This window comes from Carassius gibelio, chromosome A19, assembly GCF_023724105.1.
Source record: "Carassius gibelio isolate Cgi1373 ecotype wild population from Czech Republic chromosome A19, carGib1.2-hapl.c, whole genome shotgun sequence".
In the NCBI taxonomy this organism is placed as follows: domain Eukaryota; kingdom Metazoa; phylum Chordata; class Actinopteri; order Cypriniformes; family Cyprinidae; genus Carassius; species Carassius gibelio.
The window spans coordinates 28628523-28655666 of record NC_068389.1 but is presented as its reverse complement, the minus strand read 5'-3'; the positions used below and the strand labels follow the sequence as shown (position 1 = coordinate 28655666).

Here is a 27144-nt window from a genome sequence, read left to right as displayed (position 1 = left end):
AGCAATAACACCTGATGGTATAGAGTCCATAACTATGGAAAATTCTCTTGGAGAAACAGGAAATTGAAAGTAATCTAAAAACTCTTTATATGACAATAACAACCCTTGAGAGTTCATCAACTGACTGATCAACAGTATGTTTTTATCAAACCAACTCTGAAAAAATATGGACTTATTCTTGTATAAAACATTACAGTTATTCCAAATGAAAGATCTATGAGGTGAAAAGTTGTGCTTGAATATTAGTGACCAAGCCAAGAGAACTTGCCTATGAAAATCAGATAATGCAGCTGGTAGTTTATCGATTTTATAGTTACACATTAGAAGAAATTCAAGGCCACCAAACTGAGAGAAAATATAATTGGAAATGAAGTTCCATATAGATCCTGGCTTCTTTCTAAATTGTTTAAGCCAATTAATCTTGAGGGTGTAACTTAAAGTACAGAAATCCAGAAAATTAAGACCCCCTTTATCATATGTGTTCATCACAACAGATTTCCTTATATAGTGTATTGATCGCTTCCATACAAAATTAAAGAGGAGCTTGTCAACACGAGTACCTAATTTTGGGTCCATAGGAACAGACTGAGCAACATAAATAAGCCTTGAAAGACCTTCAGCTTTTGTGAGAAGTACCCTACCTTTTAAGGACAGGTCCCTTTGTAGCCATTGGTTAAATCTTTTCTCTGTTTTATCAATAAGAGGTTGGTAATTAAGATTACATCTTTCTTTTGGATCCTTAGTAATTAAAACACCTAGATAACAAATTCTTTCTTTTACTGGGATATTCTGGACAGATGATTCATTACAGTCTTTAATAGCAAAAAGTTCACATTTCTTAATATTTAAGTATAAACCTGAGGCTTTAGAGAATGAATCAATAATATTTATTGCAAGTGAAATCTGACTTTCATCTTTAAGAAAAAGGGTTGTGTCGTCAGCGAGCTGGCTGATAATGACCTGTCTTTCAGCAATAGTCACCCCTTTTAAACTGCTGGCTTTTATATGAGAACAAAGAATCTGAGCAGCAAGAAGAAAAAGGTAGGGGGAAATAGGACATCCCTGCCGAATGCCCCTCAGTAATTCAAAACGACGAGTTGTTCCATTTTTTAAAATAACTGAACTACTACCGTTCATATATAAAGTTTTAATGGCACTACAAAAAAATGTTCCAAAGCCAAACTTTTCAAGACACTGAAAAATAAAATGATGTTCCAGTGTGTCGAACGCTTTGTAGAAATCCAGAAATAGAAGAAAGCTATCATCACTAATCATATTAGAGTAATCTATAATATCAAGAACTAAACGTATATTATTTGAAATGTGTCTATTGTTAAGAAAACCAGATTGCGTCTCATCTATTATAGAATTTAAAACATTTTTAATTCTTTTAGACAGTATAATAGCCAGAATTTTATAATCGTTATTTAATAAACTTATTGGGCGCCAGTTTTCAATCAGAAGTAAGTCTTTTTTTGGTTTAGGTATGAGGTTTATTATTCCTTGAGATAGAGGGAGTTCATGATTTTTGATACTCTCAGTAAAGACATTTAAAAGAAAAGGGGCAAGAATATCTGAGAATTGTTTATAAAATTCTGATGCAATGCCATCACAGCCAGGTGATTTGTTACATTTAAGAAGTTTGATAGCATCTATTACTTCATCTAAAACCAGATTTTTATCACAGCATTCTTTCTCCAGATCACTAATTGTATTAGTATTTTTAAGAGAGTTAAGAAGAGACGTAGCAGAATCAGAACAATAGTTAGATCTATAAAGATTGGCATAAAAATTATAGCAAAAAAGAGAGATAGCTTTTGGGTCATTAGTAACAGTACCATTAATATTAAGGTGGTGAATTGTATTACGTTTACCTCGCTGTCTTTCAAGGTTAAAGAAGTAGGAGGAGTTTTGTTCCCCCTGTTCTAACCATTTAATTCTAGACCTGACAAATGCACCTTCTGTTTTACGTTTGTATATCTCATCCAATTTATTCTGTAAATCACTTAGTTTAATTTTTTCCTCAGGTAAAAGTTTATCAGGCGAAACCATAGAAAGACAGGTAATATCAGAAACAACTTGTTCCTCCAAAATTCTGTTAAGCTTAGAAAGAAAACTCCCATAAGACCTTAAATATTTACCAACTTCATATTTTAGAAGTTCCCAATACCTACTGAAAGAACCTTCCTTTTGTGCCAGATCCCAGTGAAAGGAAATTAATTTTGTAAGTTCCGATTTAACTGCCTCATGCCTTAGATGAGAAATATTCATCTTCCAAAAAGAAGTACGGCATGGAGTTAGAAAAGAAGAAGATCTAATATTTATAGAAATTGCCTTGTGATCTGTTAAGGGAGTAATTATTATGTTTACTGACATATTCTCTATTAAAATGCTCCTAGAAACCAAAAAGAAATCTATGCGGGACTGCCTTGTGCCGTTTTTGTTACTCCAAGTGTAAGAGCACTTATTAGGATATAATTCCCTCCATGCATCAATCAGATTATATTTTTGCATAAAAGTCTTCAAAGTAACACTGGACGAACATGGCTGCTTTGGGGGCCATCTATCAACCAAGTCATTTATAGTAATATTAAAATCCCCACCAATCAATAAAAATGCCTGTGGGTGTTTACGAAACCAGAGTAGAATTCTTTCCTCTAAAGATTCAAAAAGTTTAGTGTTTTCAGTGTTAAGGTTATATCCATAAATGTTAACCAAAATAAATACTGAATTATTCCAACTTAAAAGTAAACAAAGAAAGTGCCCAAAGTGATCTGAAAAAACCTCCAGAACATTTCCAGAAAAAGTGTTCTTTAACGTAGCGACCCCTGCAGACCTCTCAGAGCCATGAGCAAACCATAAGTCATTATTCCATTGCGACCTCCAGAATTTCACATCATTACCTACAGAATGTGTTTCTTGAAAGAAAACAAAATCAGTTTTGAACTGTTTTGCGAATAAAAATAAAGCTTTCCTTTTAACATTTTCTCTTAATCCCCTAGTATTAAGTGAAACTACAGACAACGACATATAACAAAATAACACAAAAAATATGGAACAGATTAGAGTGTAAAGTGTAAACGAGAACGATGCACGTAGTTTGCCCGAGCCACATCACGTGAAACAGTAAAGTTCGAGCCCACACAAGTTCTTTGGATAGATCGTGTTGTAAACTCAAAAAGATGCAACCAGCAGCTTAAAACTGCAGTAACAGTTTGAACAGTCTGGAATCTAAATCACTAAATACGAAAGAAAAAACAAAATGAGGAAAAAACCCAGAGAACGAGCACCTGCTCTGGAAAAGAAAAATAGCAACATCCAGAGAGATTCATAACTTAATTTCACCTTCTCCCTGAATAAATGCTCGAGCTCCGGCCAAGTATCCCAGAGTGCAGTCTGGACGATGGGGCGGGGTGACACGTTGGGGCGGAGCGACACGTGTCGCCCCGCCCACCTCAGCGGTTATTGGTTTATGATTAAGATGAGCTTAAGATAAGCCAATTATTTATATCTTTTGCTATTGTGTGTCAGTAGTATATATTAGTTTACATTTCCACACATTCATTTTGCCATTAATTGTAATAATCCAGTGAGATATTTGTATATATTTGTATGCATGATCCACATGAAGATCTTTTACATTGAATATGAATATTTCTGTCTTATATGGTGAACAAAATCCACATTAGATCGCAAACAGAAGTTATTTAAAACACTCGCTGCTGTCTGAAAATGAATTAAGCTGAAATGTTTTTAAATGTCTTTGATGCTGATGTTAACTGATAGCTATATATTAAATAATCCACAGTATTGACCAATATAGTACTTGTACATAATACCACATCTGAACAACTATGTAGCTGTAATAACTAAAATACCTCTGCATGTACACACATATGTAATTATTAGTTGTTAATGAATGTATGTGCACAAATAACCTGCTTTGCTGGACTCTGCCTGAAGACATGGTGAATGGTGAAGTTCCTCCCCTCAGTGGTTGAACTCTAAAAGAACAAATGTCAAGAGGTAGGTTTATTGCTAGATATAGTACAGAGTAATGTTTCATGTAGCAACATTCAAACAGCTACATACATTTGCGGAGTAAAGCTGTCCAGGAGAACAGAACACCACCACCTCCTGATCATGTCATCCTGAAAAATAATAATAATAATAATATACACACAAAAATCATGCATGTCTGTTCAAATAACTTGACAAATGTAATGCCATACCTCTGTAAAATCGAACCTATGAACTAAAGCCATGTACAGAGTGTACTACTGTTACAATCCACAAAGAACAATAAAATTTGCAATTTATAACAATTATTAACAATAATTATTCAAATTGAACGTACCATGGATAAATAAGTGATCGAACATCGCATTTCATATTATAAGATATTTACACAACCACTTTTACTCACCTCAAGCAATCAACGGAATAGCGTTATTACTCTGCTGCTGCAGTTGCCACCGTTCTGTTTGTGTCAACGCAAACTGCCCCCTGCTGGCTCGGAGCAAAATGTCAAAGGCGGGGAAAACAAATATGGGCGGGGCGACACGTGTCGCTCCGCCTCTAAGTGTCGCCCCGCCCCATCGTCCAGGCTGCACTCTGGGGTTACTCGTTTATTACGACCCTCCTTTACTTGAAAAAAAGCGCGGTAACAATTTGAGCTTCATGACAAACTCAAATACCCTTCGCGCCTCACACAAACGGAATACAATTTGAGCTTTATCAAAAACACACACATAATACGTCACGTCTATTATATTTAATCTCACGTCCATTATGGGAGCAACACAAAGCTCCGATAACATTTTTTTATTTGCACGTAAAATATAACGCGGATAACATTAAATGCATGTTTTTCAGCAGATCAGAATGATTAATAATCGCGCCTTTCTGTTGCACTGTCGGTAGTTTGTAGTTTTTAACACTTTTAATTCTTGTTTGTAGTTTTAATCGAAGTTGTTGTGGACAGTATTATCCATTCGATTGCGCGAATCTGCGAGCGTTGTTATTGTTAAACGAATCAAGGAAGTGTAAGAACAATGTGTATTTTAAAGCAAAAACTAGCTTATAACTGCAGTCCGACAAACAAAAACACATTTAAATATTCAAATCTTACATGTTTACTATGATCCTTCTGTTCTCAATATGTGTCAATATAACAATATAACGCTTCATATTAAACTCTATTTTACTGTGTTTCAGTAGAGACAAATTTGGGGAGATGAAAAATATTACAAAACTTTCTGAAAATACAATATTAGAAATAACTCCAATTACTAGAAATGTGATGTACAATTTGCATGCATACAAACTTTGTAGAAAAATTAAATTCGAGAGGTTTCCAACCATGCATACTTATTAACATAAGGCTTTTATACTAGAGGTACTGTGCTAACAAAGTTTTTGGCCCATTTTGCGGTGCTATTTCTCGGCCCACAATGATGATGCATTAAATTGGACAAAAGGTCTTTATACTGAAGGTACGGTCCTAACAGAATCCAAATTTTGAGCATTTTTAACTTTACCAGTGTGTTTAATTGGCCTTTGAATTAAACATAAGGAACAATGCAAATTGAGCAATATTGCACCATCAGCCCAATTCATGGTGGTGTTTCTCGGCCAGTGTACATGATACTTTAAAATTTAAATTTATATCTTTATACTAGAGGTACTGCTTAAACAAAATCCAAATCTAAAGCATTTTTTAACTTTCCAATTATTTTTAACCGGTCTTTGAACTTGGCATGGAGGACAATGCACACAATCATATTTTGCCATAAACCCATTTGCGGTGCTGTTTCTTGGCCACTGATGATTCTTTAAAACAGACATAACACCTTTACACTAGAGGTACTGCTCTAAGAAAATACAGCACTTTTAAAAATTTCCAATTTCTTGTAATTGGCTTTTAAAATTGGCATAATCTTCCTGAGAACCAGATTTTCTTTTTTTTTCTTTTTTTTGTAAACTTTCTTTATGTCATTATTTTGATAGGAGCATAAGAATTCTGATTTTTTTAAACTAAATATTTTAATCATTTTATATCATGTCCTTTGTAGAGTACTCCAGGACTATGTTTTTAAAAATAAGTAAAAATAAATAAATAAATAATAATAATAATAAATAAAAAAGACATGAAAAGGAATATATGGGCAAAAAACATTGTATTTTTTCCCCATCCCCTTTTTAGGTTTCAGGCTAATTTTTAGACAAAATTTGTACAAAGATGATTCTCGGCTATGAAAGACATAACAAAATAATCTGATATACTACTATAATGTATGGAAAATGTGTAAAATGTCTATAAGCAGTAGACATTTGATAATTTGTAGACATTTGTGACCCTGGAGCCAAAACCAGTCTCAAATCGCTGGGGTTTGTTTTTAGCAATAGCAATAAATACATTCTATGGGTCAAAATGATCAATTAACTTTTCTTTTTTTTAAGCAATTATCAATCGGATATTGTGTAAAGATCATGTTCCATGAATATATTTTATAAATTTCCTACTTTAAATATATCAAAACTTAATGTTTGATTAGTAATATGCATTGCTAAGAACTTTATTTGAACAACTTTAAAGATGATTTTCTCAATATTTGGATTTTTTGCAAATGAATATAAAATATGTTAAAAACCACATATTATACAGAGACTTCAAAATTAGTGGTATTTTATTAAATTTAACGTATTATACTTTCAATAAAACGTTTGCAACAAGTTTCTAAAAGCGGTTTTATTCCTGTTTTGGTCTTGTTTCGGTTTTATTTTTAGTTTTTGTCATATTCATACAGCGTTTGTTATTCACAGAGCTTCAAAGCAGTTCATTATGTAATAAACATTTGGTTCCATTGATTCAAAGCTAAGAAAAAAAATCTGATTTGCTTTGGTTCACTAACAATTTTCTGAACACACATCTCATCAAAAGCTGAATGTTCCCAAAACTACACTGTCATATTAAAAATGTTTTTAACAAATTTCCTTACCTGGATGAGGATGCACCGCTCCCAGAAGTACTGCAACACCAGGTCGATGCATGGAGCTGATGGAGCAAGCAAAAATCAATTTAAATATCATAATACCCAGATGACATCCTGGATGCGATTCAAATTTTTCCTTTTTCTTTGGAGTGTAACAAGCTCTTGGTGCATGAAGAAGATCCGTAAAGCTGCAAAGAATAAAATCTCAAATCAAAAGAGATATTCTTCATCAAAGTAAATAAAAAGCCACACCCCTAAACACCTCGTTTAAACACGCCCCCACATGTCTACATCACTATGTGGGGGAAGATTTATATAACGCCGCCCAAATGTTCTCACAAAGAAAGTTGGAGTGAGATCAGTAACAGAAAAGCAACGCACACCGGAGAAGACAAAAGCTGGAACAAATCCAGCATTAAGATGATTTTAACTCAAACACATAGAGTCTATAATCCATAATAACACTTCCTCCAGTGAAAAAGTGTTCTGGTCTGAATCAGGAGAGAAATCTGCACAGATCAAGCAGCGTTTAAACAGATCTAAACTAATCTGTGAGGGACAACAGCAGATGCACTTTTTCACTGGAGGAAGTGTTATTATGGATTATGGTAAATTTAATTTATTTATTTAACCAGATTAAAAAACTAATTCAGATTAAAATCTCTTTTACCAGAGACACTTGGCTATGAAAGCAGCAAAAAGTAACAAATATTCAAGTTTACATCCAAAACATGAATCAAATATCACAACAATTAAAAACTAATAATAATAAAAACATCATAATTTAGAAGCCCCTTCTGACCAATGACTAAAATGAAGCTCTCGATGAAGTGCTATTTGACTCAAATCCAGGGGCATTTTTACCCTTGTAATGTCATTTTAAGGTCTAACCTTTGTCATCTTTTACATCAAATACATACATTTATATAAACTTAATTTTTTTATTTTATTAAATTTGAATAATAAGACACAATTAGGTATAATAATAACCAATCAACTGAAATCAGTATCAACAAAATTAATCTTTGCTCTCCAGTGGAGCACAGAAGAGCAAAAGTGGCATGTTAGGAATATTAACACTGTTTAAGATCACAATGCAAACATCTATATGCAATGTTTTGAGATTAATGTTTCAAATATAAAGTTTTGAATATAGAAATATTACATGATACTGTAGAAAGGAAACAAGGGAAACTCCTACAAATGCAAGTGTATTAAGATCAGCTTTACTGTGTGTCTTTAGTAAAAGCTGACAGGAGTTTAAGCCCAGAAGAGAACAAACACCTTCTCCTTGGTCTCTGATGATGAATGATTGACAGAACAAATCAAATTAGCACTAGAACTAATTTACATATTGTTAGCCGTAATTAACAACTCCGAAAATTATACAGGGTTTCTAATCAGAATTTGATTTTTTGATACGAAACCGGGTTTAATTTTCAGACATGTCTTCCGCAGGACAAACAGCTGCCAATCAGGCAATATTATAAATCAATTTACCTATGACATATGAGCTGTTCTTATGGAAATGTTGCCATGTTATTACTCCATTTATTACACTTCGTTTTTAGTTATGGTTTATCATAAGAACTCATGAATATGAAAAATTAAAAAAAACTCATGAAAAATTAGACGTAGTGTATGGATTATTTGTTCAGAATTAGAAAAACATTTAATGAATATTTTGTGTTCATATTTAAAAATAATATAGAATATCAGATCATACCGTCTTTTATTATAATTGAGAATCATCTCAGAATAATATTTCGCTTTGAATAACCTCATAATTAACAACGAAAAAACACACGTTTCTTAGTTTGTGTATGTAAATTTGGATACCACTGTCTTGTCGATTAAATTGTGACATTCATGAACTCAATAAGAATGTTTATGTTGCAATTATCGTTATGAACTTTTCTTTTTTTTATATTGCGGAAATAGTCAATTAGAAAAATAAACATTGTACTAGCATGGAAATATCAATGAAATAAAAAAATTTTCAACATAAGAAACGCAGAACGAATTTCACAAGATTTATTCTAATTTTGACTTGCTAATTTCCCCAGGTGGGGATGCACCGGTCCCGGAAGTACTGCAATACCGGGTCAATGCGTGGAGTGGACGGAGCAAGCCCCTATTCCATCTCCAGTATCCAAAAATCAATTTAATATATGGTCCCCGGATAGGGGACGTATCAGATATTAAACTGATAAGAACAGATTTTTTCTTTCGAAAAAGTTTTATTGTCACCATTTACATTTTTTCTATTTGCATTTTTTCTTTTTCACACAACATTTTCTTTTTAATCACACATTAAAACAAGCAATATAATATATAATAAATACACATGGTAAAATGAAAGAAACAATCATTTTTTAAAAAGCATTTGATTAAAACCACAGTGTTTTGCTTGTTTTTAAAAGTCCATTATTGAGGTGTGTTTAAAAGGTGCGGTCAGTTCCAAAAGTAAAATACAAATTTTAAAAAAAGCAAACAAGCCTCGTATATATATATATATATATATATATATATATATATATATATATATATATATATATATATATGTTAATAAAACCTCTTTCATAATAAAACAATAAAAAACACCAATTAAAAATCATCTATTGTGCAAGACCGGGGGTGAGTCCTTATCAAGTGGGTCATCACCCCACTCTCACCTAAAATGTCACCTAAAATGGTGACATCTTCACTCTCTAAAAGGTATTTCTTTAAAAACTTTTTTATAAAACTGTACTCTTTGGGCAAGTTAAAAGACACTGGGGTTTTCAAGTCCACTGGTAAAATTTTCAGTGTTCGTAGGTAAGACCCCATCCAAAATCACGCCATTGCAGCCGTCTTGTTTTCTTTGGATGGGGTCGTGGCATAACTAATGTGCAGGGCGGTGAAGCGGCTGCCTAAAAACAGGTGGGGGTCTGGGAGGCCTTTTCCACCGTTCTCCGGCCTTTTCTTGATGGTCTCCCTCTTCAGGCGCTCCCACTTGGACCCCCACAGGAAGTAAAACACCGCCCTCTCCAGTTTCCCCAGGAACCACCGAGGGGGGCTAAAAACAGAACAGACAAGTAAAATCAGAGGTAAAATCACAGATTTAAAAATTAAAACCTTGCCTTCCATCGTCATCTGTCTTAGTCCCCAAAACCCCAGTCTTTTCCTAACTTTCCCTAACAAGTCAGTCCAGTTTTCCCGTCCACCCCCATCTTTATCAAATTTAACGCCTAAAATCTTAAAATCGTTGTCTTTAAAAACCAAATCAAGTCCTCCTGTGTCCACGTCTCCCCACGGCCCGAAGAGCTGGGCCTCGGACTTGTTTCTATTGAGTTTGGCGCCCGAGGCCCGACCGTACCAGTCAGTCAAGTCCAGTGCTCTTCGTATTGATAAAACGTCTGTGGCTAAAAGAGTTACGTCGTCCATATATAAAACACAGGTCGCCGTCAGTCCCCCCCGTCCCAGGAACGTCCAGTCCTTTGATCCATTTGTCCCTTCTCAAGATCTGTGCCAGTGGCTCGATGCAAGCCACATACAGAAGAGGAGATAAAGGACATCCCTGACGGACACCACTGTGTATGTTCACAGCTTTGGAAAGATGCCCATTTATTAGAATTTTGCTGACTATTCCCTTGTACAGCAGTCCCACCCAGGCTATAAACCTCTTTGGAAACCCCATTTTCTCCAGAACCTGGAAGAGGTACTGGTGCGAGACTCGATCAAATGCTTTTTCAAAATCTAAATTTAGGACTACTAGCCGAATATTTCTGTCTCTCGCGTAACAGATGGCGTCTCTAATCAGCACTAGGTTGTCTGTTATCTTTCTTCCGGGCACAGAACAAGCTTGATCCGGGTGAATCACGTCCTCTAAAACAGTTGACATGCGTGTTGCTAAAACTTTGCTAAAAAGTTTATAATCGAAATTTAAAAGTGTTATGGGTCTCCAGTTTTTTAAGTCAGTCCGGTCACCTTTTTTGTGAAGTAAAGAAACTATCCCTATTCTAAAACTGTCTGGAAGTCTGTCGAGGGTCTCAAACTCTTTAAAAACTGTCAAAAGCTCTTGTCCTAAAATGTCCCAAAATGTTAGATAAAACTCCAGGGGAAGTCCATCCACTCCTGGGGACTTCCCCTTTTTAAAACCTCCAAGAGCTTTTTGGGTTTCTAAAATGTTCAAATCTTGGGCTAAAATCTCATTTTGACAGTCGACCCTTTTTTCAACAAAATTTAAAACTTCTTTTACGGTGTCTGAGTGTACCTTTTTAAAACTATATAAAGCCCCATAAAATTTTTCCACATCCTCTAAAATCTCTTTTGTTGTGTTAACCTCCCTATCCCCTGTTTTAACCCTGGTTAACCCCCCACCCCTTGTTATTATTTTCTTAAAAAAATATCTGGTACACTTTTCCCCTTCTTCAATTTCTCTCTCTTTGCTTCTTAAAAGGACCCCTTTACTTTCTATATTGGCTAAAACTGACATTTCCTTTTTTACATCCTGGATTTCATTGTTAAAATCAAAACCATTATTTAAAAGATTAAAATACCTTTGTAGTCTTTTTTGCAACCCCAACATGCATTTCTTTTCCCTACTCTTCTTTTCTTTCCCTATCTTTCTAAAAAACTGTCTCGTCCGGTCCTTTACCATCTCCCACCACTGTGCACGTGTATCATAAAAGTCTTGGAGGGTCTGCCATTGGCTGAACTGTTCCCTATATTCTAAAATTACATTCTTGTCTTCCAACAGGGAACAGTTCAGCTTCCACAGCCCTCCCCCTACCGTCACACCCATGGGCAGTGAAAGGGTGCAAGACAGCATCATGTGATCAGAGAAAAAAAGGGGGGTTAATGTAGCATCGGTTGGCGGGCAGTCCCTTGTAAACACGTAGTCGATTCGAGAGGCTTTGGTACCATCACCACTGAACCAGGTGAAGCCCTCCTCTCTTTGATGCAAAATTTTAAAACAGTCGACTAAATTAAAATCTCTGACTAAACCCTGCAATAAAACCGACGTTTTGTCCACTCTGAAATCCTCCCCTACCCTTTTCCTGTCTGTTTTAGATAAAACACAATTAAAATCCCCTGCTACCATTAGGGGAGCCCTACCTAGCATGTGGGGTTGCAAGTCTTCTAAAAGCTCATATCTTTCGTTCTTTTCCGTAAAACCATATACATTAAGAACATTAAAATCCCTGTCTAAAAAGGTCAGATTTACTAAAAGTGCCCGGCCTTGCCTCACCACAGTGCTGCCCTTCACCAAGATGTTAGGATTATTAATTAAAACCGCAACTCCGTCGTTTTTGTTAAAATTTGATCCGCTCCATATGGAGGCTCCCGCGGACCATAGCTCTTCCATTTTTGTGTACCTAGTTAAAAAGGGCAGAGAACACTCTTGTAATAAAAACAAATCTGACTTAAAAGATTTTAAAAAGGACAAAATACTCTGTGCTCTGATGGTGGACCTCACACTTCTGACATTGATAGTAGAGATGGTGAGGGCCATGAGCAGTAGGGTTAAAAAGGTATGAGGCATTTAAAACAGAAGACAATAAAAAGACTACAAAAATATGATTAAAATCATGTTACATCTTGTAGCATTTGTCTTTCCTTTTCCCCAGATGAGCTGAGGTCTGGAGGGCAAATGCCTGTCGCTTCAGAGGCCACAGAGGGAACCTCTTGTGGCTCCTTTGGCGATGATGCTGTTAGCTTAATGTGCAAAAAGGAAACCTCATTTGGGGACTCTAGGGGCCACATGCGCTCCAGATCTACCGAATCGGAACTATCGAGCTTATATGCTGCCCTAGATTTTTTCTCCTCCGTTACAATCAGAGGAGACCCCGCAGGTCATTTTTGCACCTGAGCATTTGGGAGTGAACACTCTGTCTCACTCCCGGTGGATTCTTCCACCCCATCCGAAACTGTTACCAGTGATTCTTCCTCACTTTCCTTTCCTTCCATTACCATTTCCTGTTCCGTTGCCTCCGCCCCTGTGGCCGCCCCACTTCCTCCTTCCTGCCCAATCCCTGAGGCCGGCTGGGAATTTGAAATTCCCGCCAAAACCTCAGGGACCGCCTCCTCTCTCCTTTGTTCCTTCGTTTGTTGCCCATGTGGGGCGGCCATTTTTAGCTTGTTGGCAAAACTTTTAGGGCAGTCTCTGTAAAGATGGTTTGTTTCTCCACAAAGATTGCACCGTCTGCCATTGGTACAGTCATCAAAACTGTGACCAATTTCTCTACACTTCCCACAGATTAACTCTTGGCATGCTTCAGCTAGATGACCAAACCTTCCACACTTTCTGCAGAGTTTGGGCATTCCTTGATAATGTATGTAGCCTCTGTTCTCTCCGAGCACAATCATGGAAGGCAGATGCTTCAGGCCCTGGTAGCCCCCAGCGTCTTCCCATTGTTTAATGGGAATTCGCCAGGAGCATGTCCAAATGCCATCTTCATCTAACACTTTGACAGGCTGGCCTCGAACAGTGCAAAATCTACCCAACCAAACACAAATATCATCTCCAGTCACGGTTTCATTGAACATCCTGACAATCACAGTTTTAAGTGTGTTATCAGAAAGTTTCTCAACAGTGAACATGGAAAACTGGGCTTTAACTGATTCAAACCTTTGCCAAAAGTCACTAAGTAGGGAAGCGGTTTTAAAACTAACATCAAATCCTTTGTTCAAGGGCAGAGTCATCAAACAATTCAGGTCGTCACATTTAAAAGCTAAGGTCTTTTGGATCAGCTTCCTGGAAAAGTCCATACGGGACATTCCCAGGAGCTTCCCCTCACCCTGCCTGAATAAAAAACGCACGCTGTGGTGCCTCCGCACGCCGGCACGGGCAGCCGACATGATAGAGGCACCAACAGCCTAAAAACTTAAAACAACAATAAATACAACAATAAATAACAAAATAAATAATTAAAAGACCTTACCTTAAAACTTGTTGGAGCCCGAAGCAGCAGAGTTCAATATACCTCCCGAAGTTGTGTGACTCAAGATATGAAGGGATCTCGAGTCAGGAAACCTCCAAGAGGCGATCGCAGTCTCAACCGTCCGACAAGATACTTGATCTTAGCCAAAAGGCCGAGAAGCGATCTAGTTTAATACTAGTTTAATATGTTGCACTTAACTTTATGTACTTTCCTTTATTTTGTATTACGGAAAACAATCGATTTAAAAAATCTTGTTGTAATTCATAAAATTCGTATTGAATTATAATTCATATAATTTAAGAAACACGCAACTTATCATAATTAATTCTTATTTTCACTGTTTAATTTCCCCATGAAGGGATGCACCGGTCCCGGAAGTACTGCAATACCGGATCAATGCGTGGAGTGGACGGAGCAAGCCCCTATTCCATCTCCAGTATCCAAAAATCAATTTAATATATGGTCCCCGGATAGAGGACGTATCAGATATTAAACTGATAAGAACAGATACTACACTTGATCTTAGCCAAAAGGCCGAGAAGCGATACCCACAAACTGTCAGCGCTGAGGGACTGATTCGACACGCTACACATTTGAAAGACGGTGAGACGCGAACTAGCGCCCGATAAACACTTCAGACTACAAACACACTAGGAGACTGACGCACACACACACACACACACTCACAAACTCACACACTCAAAACTCTCTCACGACGAGCTGAAAACCTCATCAAGTCACACGGATTCTTCTACTTCCGGTACGCTGCGTTCCCATCGTCCAATCAAACACGAGGACGGAGTTAGTGGACCATAAAACAAGTTGAATTCTCTTAATAGTTTGTTTATCATAAAACAAGAGATTGAAGTCTATCTACTCTAGTTCAGACAGCATGATATATCAAATAACAATAATAAAAAAAAAAGCTTATCAAATGCTTTCATTCACTTGATGAGTTGTATGAGTAAGAAAGAAAGATGGTTCACTCAGACTTTGCATTGACTATGTTCACTTAATAAGAAGACAGTTGCAGACTGACATCCTTTGCCTCATATACAAGACATTACAGATACTTTTCCATCCTTGACCAAGGGAAGGCATACCACCAAGGGTTTATGGCTGAGGGCTTTCATTACGCCATGGGGGTTATACGAGTGGTTCAGGATTCCTTTTGGGCTGACCAATGCACCTGCTGTATTTCAAGAGAAGGAAAAGGAGAACTGGAAAGAACATCTAGAGGACCGTTAAGAAAACAGCTAACTCTTGTCTTCCCGACTGCCTGGGACCTGTAACACACGCATAAATTACGTTATTATATATCACACTGGAAAAATGAACCAGGATACAAAACAAGAGACCAGAGTCGATGGCAGTTTTTAAATATTATATTAATCTTTATTTGAGTTTTGACAAAATACCCAGAAGCTCCAACCTTTACAAAAATATGTCTTCTACAAATTCTTTTCACGGGAGCGAGCGAATTAAACACAGTGTAGAGTATCTGATAACAGCGACACGTTATGCTGTGTTCACACCAAACGCGAATAGAGCGTCAAATTCGCGTCTACCGCGCCTAGTTTGCCGCTTGACCATTTTGAGATCATTCGCTTCATTCGCGCGTGAAATTAACTTCACAACAGACGCGAATTCGCGTCATGGGGGGGCTTCTGCCAGCTGAGTTCACAAAGCATTTTCAACCGCCATTTTTATTCGGATAATTTTCAAAATATTACTGTTATTGTGTCATGAAATGTAGTTTTAAAAGTATTTCAGACGAGAATGTAGTTGTTTTAAACTCAAATATGCGGTTTATTTATAATGACAGCGTCTATTTAAAAAAATGTGTTTCGCCGATCTCTGAGATGAGCTCCATGCGATCAGCGGGAGCTCCGTCATCATGTATACGCCGAGAGCAGCCTCACCTCGGATAGATCTTCTGACATTTGCCGCTGGCTCTGATGTCTCTTTAGTGGTTCAAGATAAAATATAATTCGTTTGGGGTAAAATGAAACGTTTCTTATCTTTGGCCTTTATTCAATTTTTCTATTAATATGTATATATATAGATAGATAGATAGATAGATAGATAGATAGATAGGTCCTTTTTATTGCTGTTTATTTTGTCATTTAGCTCCGGTTGACTGCTCACTGACAACATCAGTCGTTCCTCCTTGTTGAATGAGTGGAGAAGGGTATTCCTGCACAACCGGAGGCTGCAGGAACATACTGTTGAATGAGTGACTCCTAGCAGGCTCCTGATTGGTTAACGCGGCGCGAATTGACGCCAAAGTTCAAATTTTTCAACTCGGGCGGCAGACGCGAATTCGCGTCAAACGCTAAATGCACAAAAAGCACCATTCGCGCTTAACGCGCGTTTCGCTCGAAGCGCCCTATTCGCGCGTCAATTCGCGTCATTCGCGCGAACTAGACGCGCGAATGAGGCGAATTCGCGTCTTCCGCACCGCGCTTAACGCCCCATTCGCGCCGCGAGACCTCCAGACGCGCGTAAACGCGCCTTTGCATTGACTTAACATTGAAATCATTCGCGCCAGACGCTCTATTCGCGTTTGGTGTGAACACAGCATTACAGCCCGAACAAAGCCTTAATGCTGTGTTCACACCAAACGCGAATAGAGCGTCAAATTCGCGTCTACCGCGTCTAGTTTGCCGCTTGACCATTTTGAGATCATTCGCTTCATTCGCGCGAGTAATTCGCTTCATTCGCACGTGGAATTAACTTCACAACAGACGCGAATTCGCGTCATGGGGGGGCTTCTGCCAGCTGAGTTCACGCAGCATTTTCAACCGCCATTTTTATTCGGATAATTTTCAAAATATTACTGTTACTGTGTCATGAAATGTAGTTTTAAAAGTATTTCAGGCGAGAATGTAGTTGTTTTAAACTCAAATATGCGGTTTATTTATAATGACAGCGTCTATTTAAAAAAATGTGTTTCGCCGATCTCGGAGATGAGCTCCAGCGGGAGCTCCGTCATCATGTATCCGCCGAGAGCAGCCTCGGCTCGGCTAGACCTTCTGACATTTGCCGCTGACTCTGATGTCTCATTAGTGGTTCAAGATAAAATATAATTCGTTTGGGGTAAAATGAAACGTTTCTTATCAATTGGCCTTTATTCAATTTATCTATTAATATGTTTTTTATATACATATATGTCCTTTTTATTCCTGTCTCTATAGAAATATGAACTTTTGTCATATAGCTCCGGTTGACTGCTCACTGACAACATCAGTCGTTCCCTCCTTGTTGAATGAGTGGAGAAGGGTATTCCTGCACAACCGGAGGCTGCAGGAACATACTGTTGAGTGACTCCTAGCAGGCTCCTGATTGGTTAACGCGGCGCGAATTGACGCCAAAGTTCAAATTTTTCAACTCGGGCGGCAGACGCGAATTCGCGTCAAACGCTAAATGCACAAAAAGCACCTTCGCGCGAAACGCCCTATTCGCGTCATTCGCGCGAACTAGACGCGCGAATGAGGCGAATTCGCGTCTTCCGCGCCGCGCTTAACGCCCCATTCGCGCCGCGAGACCTCCAGACGCGCGTAAACGCGCCTTTGCATTGACTTAACATTGAAATCATTCGCGCCAGACGCTCTATTCGCGTTTGGTGTGAACACAGCATAACGAGCTTCGTTATGCTGTGTTCACACCAAACGCGAATAGAGCGTCAAATTCGCGTCTACCGCGTCTAGTTTGCCGCTTGACCATTTTGAGATCATTCGCTTCATTCGCGCGAGTAATTCGCTTCATTCGCGCGTGGAATTAACTTCACAACAGACGCGAATTCGCGTCATGGGGGGGCTTCTGCCAGCTGAGTTCACGCAGCATTTCAACCGCCATTTTTATTCGGATAATTTTCAAAATATTACTGTTACTGTGTCATGAAATGTAGTTTTAAAAGTATTTCAGGCGAGAATGTAGTTGTTTTAAACTCAGATATGCGGTTTATTTATAATGACAGCGTCTATTTAAAAAAATGTGTTTCGCCGATCTCGGAGATGAGCTCCATGCGACCAGCGGGAGCTCCGTCATCATGTATCCGCCGAGAGCAGCCTCGGCTCGGCTAGACCTTCTGACATTTGCCGCTGGCTCTGATGTCTCTTTAGTGGTTCAAGATAAAATATAATTCGTTTGGGGTAAAATGAAACGTTTCTTATCAATTGGCCTTTATTCAATTTATCTATTAATATGTTTTTTATATACATATATGTCCTTTTTATTCCTGTCTCTATAGAAATATGAACTTTTGTCATATAGCTCCGGTTGACTGCTCACTGACAACATCAGTCGTTCCTCCTTGTTGAATGAGTGGAGAAGGGTATTCCTGCACAACCGGAGGCTGCAGGAACATTCTGTTGAATGAGTGACTCCTAGCAGGCTCCTGATTGGTTAACGCGGCGCGAATTGACGCCAAAGTTCAAATTTTTCAACTCGGGCGGCAGACGCGAATTCGCGTCAAACGCTAAATGCACAAAAAGCACCTTCGCGCTTAACGCGCGTTTCGCGCGAAACGCCCTATTCGCGCGTCAATTCGCGTCATTCGCGCGAACTAGACGCGCGAATGAGGCGAATTCGCGTCTTCCGCGCCGCGCTTAACGCCCCATTCGCGCCGCGAGACCTCCAGACGCGCGTAAACGCGCCTTTGCATTGACTTAACATTGAAATCATTCGCGCCAGACGCTCTATTCGCGTTTGGTGTGAACACAGCATTAGTGTTTGTGACGAGTACAGCCTCGCTCGTGTCGTCCGATAGCAGCCGTCCTGGTCCAAACTCTCTCAACACGTCTCCATTAAATTAATCAACTTAAATTAGCATTCCACAAATATATAGTAACGTGATTGTTTTACAACAAATGAAGTAGAACTAATGTACAGACGTTGAAGCCGTTTCAAGTGCTGCCAACGAAAGCTTGATTATAAGATGATTCACACACACACACACACACACACACAAAAGACAGAAAACAAACATGGTTTTGGTCCGGTCCGTGTATCATCCGATCATTCAACGGACCTATACACCAAGTAATATGTACTTTTTACATTTTAACCAACATTTAAACCTGATCTAAAAAAGAACTTTGTTGACAAAAACATCTCTCATATCTTATATAAATTAAAGTATTTTTATTGGGGTAATTGCAGAAATCAATCCTTGTTCGTTTTTTTATTTTTTAAAGCAGTAAACGTTTTAAATAATTACTGCTCATCTGTCGCTTTAATGTACGTCCCCTTGGAATAATAAGGTTCTATCTGCGTTCTGAGTAGTTTTGAGATATTGAGCTTTAAAGTTTTTGTGTTCCATAGACTTCTGTAGATAGAATCTTTTGTTTTTTCAATAAAAAATCCCAAAATGTACACAACTTAAAACATCACATAATGTAAATAAATTGTCACAGAATAAGAATATGTGAATAACTCAATTTTGACAAAAATGTCAGATAGAACCTTATAATTCTATCCTAATAATATTAATCATTGTTATCGTGTGTATAATGATTAACATCCACAGCTTGTTTTGTGGCACTAAAGGTTTTATCCCGTTCAGTCCAAATAAAGATCATATTCACCATCATTACAAGAAATGAATGAGATGTGGTTCAGATTTAATTTAATAGCCTTCTATACATAGCCGTCTATCAGACCAACAATTAACAAAATTAACAACCATGAAGAACTTCTGTTTGGGGACGATTAGTTAATTTATATCTTACGTGATTACGTCATGTGTGAATGCAAGCTAGTGGAAAACAAGCATTTGTGGTCAATAAGCATATAGACGTTAAATTTTATCCTCGAGGGCTCTCCGAAGACGCATTCAATTTGTGATTTGAAATCTCATCTTCCGGATCCAGATCCATTTACTTCAAATAAAACTTGATTATCCGACGATCTACTTCATAATATTAACAAAGTTCAAATGTTAAACTTAAAACTTATAACATTCAAACCTATTACTGAAGGAATACACGGATTGTATTTAAGTATTACTATATATCTCTGCCTAGTAAATACATTCGTCTTCTTGTCATCTATTGTTTATACACATTATGAGGGAGAGCGCGAACGCAGTCCCCACTAGCAGAAATTATGCAGTTGAGATTCTCACATGTGGAGAATTCATAAAGGTCAGAGAGCCGAAGTGCAATGGCTGATCGGTCCGTGTATCATCCGATCATTCAATTATTCCATTTAATCTGGCAAACCAAAAACGAAATAACGAATCAATATTTTGTTTTTCTGTTTTTCTGTATGAACCAAATATTAAAAACTGACGTTTGTGTCATGGCTTTCAGCTCGAAACGGGAAATATAATAAACAAGGAAACCAAAGCGAAATAATGGATCAAATTTACGTTTTCTCAATTGTTCTTTATTTGTTGTAGTAGGTCTAACTATTTCCCACGGTGCCGTCCTGCTTGCTTTGCGCATGCGCAGTGGATAGTTTCAAAGGAATTACGCTCACTTCCGCGTATTCCTCGCGGGGATAAAGAACACGTTTTTTTTAACGATCACAGGCATAGTTACAGTATGTCCAATAACAATACAACACGCTCTAATAGATTATATTGGTTAATATAATGTAATAAACCAATCAGAGATGGTTTAAATGTCCTTTGAGATCACACTAACCACTTGTTTTGGTATGTGAGGCATTTTAAGTAGATCATTAATTATTAAATACTATCTATCTATCTCTCTATCTATCAATCTATCTATCTATCTACATACACACATACAATACAATAGAAAAAAAAAATAATTGAAAAAGAATACAGAAAGCTAGTGTTGGATGAAAAACTAGCTGTTAGAATAAATAAATAAAAATTTGATAAAATATAATTAGAATATATAGTGCTAGAGTTCTAGGGTCAAAGATGAAAGAGATGCGTTAGATGTTTCTTGAAGATGCATGTACTGCATGTTATATATATTTAGCTTTGCACAATTAAAAAAAAAAAAAATTAAAGGTGACAATGTAATTAAAAAGGTAATGGTTGACATACTGTAATAATGTTTGTTATAGTATTTTACAATTACTGTATCAGTTAAATATATTAAATCCTTTTATTATACTGAATTTATAGAATAGAACACCTTTATTGCACAGATGTACTTTGAAATGTAAGTTCTAGTAGCAATACACACTTACAAACAGTTCTAGTGCACATGTAAACAAATACTGTATGCACAGAACTACAAAGTTAAATATTTACATTATTTTACAGTTACATTGCAATCTGTACAAATAAAACAAATTAATTTATTCCTTGTGTTATGTCTAAACCTAGGATCAGCTTATCTACTGCTGTGCCGTTCTTCAGTTATCAAATTATTGTTGTAGTATCAGGGTTGAAATAACTATACACTTAGTACCTACTGTAAATCCATGGCTTTATCAGATCTCATCTGAATTGGCGACAAGTGAGCAGAATTCTGCTGCCTATTTCCTTAGGTTGGAAAGGCAGCAAGTGAAAAATTATATTTAGCAGCTATGTAGATAAATGCAGATCTTTGTGCTTTAATGATTTGTATTCTTCCAAATTCTGCCAGCAGAATATTTTTATTCTTAATTCTCACCTAAAATAAATGAATAGCCTAAAGAAAACTGTAGTTTTTGTGAAGCATAAAATCAGGGTTTCATCCACATCTTTTTTTATTTAATTTTGAAATCTGAAAAATGAAATTAATTTACTCCAAACCTGCACTCACTAGAAATTATTCTATCAGTGTCATATTCTATCACAAATCATTTTTATTAACCATTTAAACAGAATGTCGTATTAGGCCTAAATATAAAACCCGATTCCAAAAAAAATTGTGACATTGTGAATAAAAACAAAATACACCATAGATGACATATCAAATGTTTAAACTGAGAAAAGGTATCAATTTAAGGGAAAAATAAGTTGATTTTAAATTTCATGGCATCAACACATCTCAAAAAAAGTTGGGACAAGGCCATGTTTACCACTGTGTGGCATCCCCTCTTCTTTTTATAACAGTCTGCAAACGTCTGGGGACTGAAGACAAGTTGGTCAAGTTCAGGAACAGGAATGTTGTCCCATTCTTGTCTAATACAGGCTTCTAGTTGCTCAACTGTCTTAGGTCTTCTTTGTCACATCTTCCTCTTTAAAGATCTGGACTGCAGGCTGGTCATTTCAGGACCCGGATCCTTCTTCTACACAGTCATGATGTTATAATTGATGCAGTATGTGGTCTGGCACTGTCATGATGGAAAATGCAAGGTCTTCCCTGAAAGAGACGACATCTGGATGGGATCATATGTTGTTCTAGAACTTGGATATACCTTTCAGCATTGATGGTGCTCATCTTTCCAGATGTGTAAGCTGTCCATGCCACACACACTCATGCAACCTCATACCATCAGAGATGCAGGCTTCTGAACTGAGCGCTGATAACAACTTGGGTTGTCCTTGTCCTCTTAAGTCCGGATGACATGGCGTCCCAGTTTTCCAAAAAGAACTTCAAATGTTGATTCGTCTGACCACAGAACAGTTTTCCACTTTGCCACAGTCCATTTTAAATGAGCCTTGTTCCAGAGAAAACACCTGCGCTTCTGGATCATGTTTAGATATGGCTTCTTTTTTGACCTATAGAGTTTTAGCCAGCAACGGTGAATGTCACGGTGGATTGTGTTCACCGACAATGTTTTCTGGAAGTATTCCTGAGCCCATGTTGTGATCTCCATTACAGTAGCGTTCCTGTATGTGATGCAGTGCTGTGTAAGAGCTGAAGATCATGGGTATCCAGTATGGTTTTCTGGCCTTGACCCTTACACACAGAAATGATTCCAGATTCTCTGAATCTTTGGATGATATTATGAACTGTAGATGATGATAACTTCAAACTCTTTGCAATTCTTCTCTGGGAAACTCCTTTCTGATATTACTCCACTATTTTTCACCCCAGCATTGGGGGAGTTGGTGATCCTCTGCCCATCTTGACTTCTGAGAGACACTGAGAGGCTCTTTTCATACACAATCATGTTGCCAATTGACCTAATAAGTTGCAAATTGGTCCATTTAACTTTTCCGGCCTCTTATTGCTACCTGTCCCAACTTTTTTGGAATGTGTAGCTCTCATGAAACCAAAATGAGCCAATACTTTCAACATTTGATATATTATCTATATTCTACTGTGAATAGAATATAAGTTTATCAGATTTGTAAATAATTCCATTCCTTTTTTACTCACAATTTGTACAGCGTCCCAACTTTTTGAGAATCGGGTTTGTATTTATCTCATCCTTAATGTTAAATTCTTAATGATGATGATAATGTTAAATTGGAATACATGTAATAATTAAATCAGTATTAATTAAGCCTTCAGAGATAGCTGCTACTGAAGTTGATTTTAGATGTATTAGGCCTGTTAACAGTTTAATGCTGATCAGACATGCCTTTACATAGCAATTACAACTGTATAATGAAATGAGATTAATGTTTAATACAACATTTTTAACACAGAAATATGTAATGACAAAATGAAATGATAGGCCTACTTTATGATACTTCTGAAAGTAATATCGCCACTAGGTGTCGGTAAGTCACTGTGTTAATAAAGAAGCCTTTTATTCAATCTATTCGTCCAAGATTCAGATTCTTTCAGGAATAAATTCAAGTGTCTGTGTTTAATAACTTGTCACTGAACTGTCTATAATAATAGGTCTTTCAAAGACTGATTCATATCAGGATTCAGGAATGATACATCACTATAGGATTACTGTGACTTTGGTTTGATGACGTCAAGAAAATACCCCCTACCCATTCACATCTGAAAACTACTACTTATATCTAACACAATATAACTGTAAAAATAATGTAAATATGTAACTTCACATAATTTTGTACATATTTGTTAACATGTTTGCATTTAAATAAAGAAAACGCTTGACCCTCTACTTGCTCTCTGTTCGTTTTCTATCTAGCCTACTTAAGATTAACAAAAACACTTTCTTTATATATTCTAAATATTTATATTCTAACTACTTGTTCTCTCTCTCTCTCTCTCTCTGTGTGTGTGTTTGTGTGTGTGTGTGTGTGTGTGTGTGTATAAAGTAGTCAACGTTTGAAGTGGATCAAATCTTTTAATCAAAGCTGTCCTAAAACCAAAACGAATATATATATATATATATATATATATATATATATATATATATATATATATATATATATCGTTTTGATTGCTTTTGTTGATCTCATTATTAATAAAATAATCTGCTAATATAAATGTTTTAATTAATGATCGCTTAAAATGCCTCACATACCAAAACAAGCGGTTAGCGTGATTTCAAAGGACATTTAAACCATCTCTGATTGGTTTATTACATTATATTAACCAATATAATCTATTAGAGCGTGTTGTATTGTTATTGGACATACTGTAACTATGCCTGTGATCATTAAAAAAAACGTGTTCTTTATCCCCGCGAGGAATACGCGGAAGTAAGCGCAATTCCTTTGAAACTATCCACTGCGCATGCGCAAAGCAAGCAGGACGGCACCGTGGGAAATAGTTAGACCTACTACAACAAATAAAGAACAATTGAGAAAAAGTAAATTTGATCCATTATTTCGCTTTGGTTTCCTTGTTTATTATATTTCCCGTTTCGAGCTGAAAGCCATGACACAAACGTCAGTTTTTAATATTTGGTTCATACAGAAAAACAGAAAAACAAAATATTAATTCGTTATTTCGTTTTTTGGTTTTCCAGATTAAATGGAATAATTGAATGATCGGATGATACACGGACCCTGATCCTCACTCTAGGTGATCCACCTGCTTGATCATGGAGTCACCCCTGCCAGGTAAGTATGAGTTCTACACGGATCCGATCAGATACTCACTCCGCTCCACACCGATCACGTCGACGGTGAATAAACACACACCGGCGCGCTTTACACAAACAACACATGCTCAGTTTATTACGACCCTCCTTTACTTGAAAAAAAGCGCGGTAACAATTTGAGCTTTATGAAAAACTCAAATACACTTCGCGCCTCACACAAACGGAATACAATTTGAGCTTTATCAAAAACACAAAAACACACACGTAATACGTCACGTCTATTATATTTAATCTCACGTCCATTATGGGAGCAACACAAAGCTCCGATAACATTTTTTTACTTGCACGTAAAATATAACGCGGATAACATTAAATGCATGTTTTTCAGCAGATCAGAATGATTAATAATCGCGCCTTTCTGTTGCACCGTCGGTCTCGATTATCCGCCATGTTTGTAGTTTTTAACACTTTTAATTCTTGTTTGTAGTTTTAATCGAAGTTGTTGTGGACAGTATTATCCATTCGATTGCGCGAATCTGCGAGCGTTGTTATTGTTAAACGAATCAAGGAAGTGTAAGAACAATGTGTATTTTAAAGCAAAAACTAGCTTATAACTGCAGTCCGACAAACAAAAACACATTTAAATATTCAAATCTTACATGTTTACTATGATCCTTCTGTTCTCAATATGTGTCAATATAACAATATAACGCTTCATATTAAACTCTATTTTACTGTGTTTCAGTAGAGACAAATTTGGGGAGATGAAAAATATTACAAAACTTTCTGAAAATACAATATTAGAAATAACTCCAATTACTAGAAATGTAATGTACAATTTGCATGCATACAAACTTTGTAGAAAAATTAAATTCGAGAGGTTTCCAACCATGCATACTTATTAACATAAGGCTTTTATACTAGAGGTACTGTGCTAACAAAGTTTTTGGCCCATTTTGCGGTGCTATTTCTCGGCCCACAATGATGATGCATTAAATTGGACAAAAGGTCTTTATACTGAAGGTACGGTCCTAACAGAATCCAAATTTTGAGCATTTTTAACTTTACCAGTGTGTTTAATTGGCCTTTGAATTAAACATAAGGAACAATGCAAATTGAGCAATATTGCACCATCAGCCCAATTCATGGTGGTGTTTCTCGGCCAGTGTACATGATACTTTAAAATTTAAATGTATATCTTTATACTAGAGGTACTGCTTAAACAAAATCCAAATCTAAAGCATTTTTTAACTTTCCAATTCTTTTTAACCGGTCTTTGAACTTGGCATGGAGGACAATGCACACAATCATATTTTGCCATAAACCCATTTGCGGTGCTGTTTCTTGGCCACTGATGATTCTTTAAAACAGACATAACACCTTTACACTAGAGGTACTGCTCTAAGAAAATACAGCACTTTTAAAAATTTCCAATTTCTTGTAATTGGCTTTTAAAATTGGCATAATCTTCCTGAGAACCAGATTTTCTTTTTTTCTTTTTTTTTTTTGTAAACTTTCTTTATGTCATTATTTTGATAGGAGCATAAGAATTCTGATTTTTTTAAACTAAATATTTTAATCATTTTATATCATGTCCTTTGTAGAGTACTCCAGGACTATGTTTTTAAAAATAAGTAAAAATAAATAAATAAATAATAATAATAATAAATAAAAAAGACATGAAAAGGAATATATGGGCAAAAAACATTGTATTTTTCCCCATCCCCTTTTTAGGTTTCAGGCTAATTTTTAGACAAAATTTGTACAAAGATGATTCTCGGCTATGAAAGACATAACAAAATAATCTGATATACTACTATAATGTATGGAAAATGTGTAAAATGTCTATAAGCAGTAGACATTTGATAATTTGTAGACATTTGTGACCCTGGAGCCAAAACCAGTCTCAAATCGCTGGGGTTTGTTTTTAGCAATAGCAATAAATACATTCTATGGGTCAAAATGATCAATTAACTTTTCTTTTTTTTAGCAATTATCAATCAGATATTGTGTAAAGATCATGTTCCATGAATATATTTTATAAATTTCCTACTTTAAATATATCAAAACTTAATGTTTGATTAGTAATATGCATTGCTAAGAACTTTATTTGAACAACTTTAAAGATGATTTTCTCAATATTTGGATTTTTTGCAAATGAATATAAAATATGTTAAAAACCACATATTATACAGAGACTTCAAAATTAGTGGTATTTTATTAAATTTAACGTATTATACTTTCAATAAAACGTTTGCAACAAGTTTCTAAAAGCGGTTTTATTCCTGTTTTGGTCTTGTTTCGGTTTTATTTTTAGTTTTTGTCATATTCATACAGCGTTTGTTGTTCACAGAGCTTCAAAGCAGTTCATTATGTAATAAACATTTGGTTCC

General features: G+C 36.5%; 1 protein-coding gene, 1 non-coding gene and 1 pseudogene across 3 annotated transcripts in view; 1 reads left to right on the top strand and 2 right to left on the bottom strand.

Annotated features, from left to right (window-relative positions):
- Positions 1 to 27144, top strand: part of LOC127935227 (glutathione S-transferase A) — a 232949-nt gene that overhangs the window by 11686 nt on the left and 194119 nt on the right. The window lies entirely within an intron of this gene.
- LOC127936298 (uncharacterized) lies at positions 9063 to 9237 on the bottom strand (annotated as a pseudogene).
- LOC127936287 (U2 spliceosomal RNA) lies at positions 14277 to 14467 on the bottom strand. Its single transcript, XR_008148250.1, has one exon. It is a non-coding gene; the product is annotated as a U2 spliceosomal RNA (small nuclear RNA).